This window comes from Penaeus monodon, chromosome 20 (assembly GCF_015228065.2).
Source record: "Penaeus monodon isolate SGIC_2016 chromosome 20, NSTDA_Pmon_1, whole genome shotgun sequence".
NCBI classification, from domain to species: Eukaryota; Metazoa; Arthropoda; class Malacostraca; order Decapoda; family Penaeidae; genus Penaeus; species Penaeus monodon.
In genome coordinates, this window is record NC_051405.1 from 24,444,586 (window position 1) to 24,445,768 (window position 1,183).

Genomic DNA, 1,183 nt, shown 5'->3' on the forward strand with positions numbered 1-1,183 from the left:
ATTGTTATCAATGATGATAAAACCGGATGTAATTGATTCGTTCTATACTAAATTATCTTTATCTGGATTCTGTCCATCTTGTGATTATGGCGAGCGAAATCGTGGTTTTCGGTTCGTAGCATTAGTTTCCCAAGAATTTAATGTTACAAGCAAGGAGAAGTGACTACCATCCTATTGCTTTAGTAAGATAAAAAAAAACTGATATGCACATATACAATACATAGATATCCACCCTCTTGTCTTTAAGGAAATCAATTTTTCTACACAATTCTAGTATCTACATGTAACTGCAAATACAAAGAGGATATCCCATACCAAAGGAGCACGCCTGACAGAGCTCCAGTATGAGCCCACCGCGACAAGGCTAACAAGCGGGGGCGTGTCGGCTCGCAGCCCATGGTGTCTCATGGTCCAGTGGGCTTTCGAGAGGATATCCTACACGGGCGAGCCGGGCGCGGGCGAGGAACCCCACCAGGGAGGACAGAAGGTCCTATTGGATTAAGTAAGGAGCGACGGCGCATTCCAGGATGCGCGTTTCGAAGGCCTGCAAAGGAGAAAGGGCCGCTGGAGGGAGGCGAGCGAAAGTGTCTGTCCCGACGCCTCTTTCCGAATGTTCGGGACAGAGAGGGGCGTTAATCGGAGCGTCACGAGAGAGAGGGGCGTGGTTCGGAGCGTCGGGAGAGAGAGGGGCGTGAGTCGGAGCGTCAGGACAGAGAGTGGTGTGAGTCAGAGACGCTTCCGAGTTATTATACTACCTGATATTTATCAACTTCCTTATTTAAAAACGTGTAAATGTTTTTCAGTGACACAAATTAACCTTGTTTGCTCACACTTTAATATCTTTGATAAAGGTTCTATATACATCCCTTTGATATAAAGAAAAAAATGACAAAGAAATTATTTTCATTACTACTTGCATTATTATTTCCCAACCTGCCTCATGTAAACACATGTAAATGTTTTAAAATGACACAAAGTAGCCTTGTTTGGCTACATTTTCAATATTTTTGATAAATATTCAATATACATCCCTTTGATACAAGGCTAAATTATGTTTGTAACCAAGGTTCGTTTGTATCAATATACATTTTTTAGAGGAGGGAAAAATGTATTTCGTCAGAGGGCATGCTCCTGATAAGATAAATTACTATAACCAACAAAGCAAGTCCAGCGACGGAGTTCA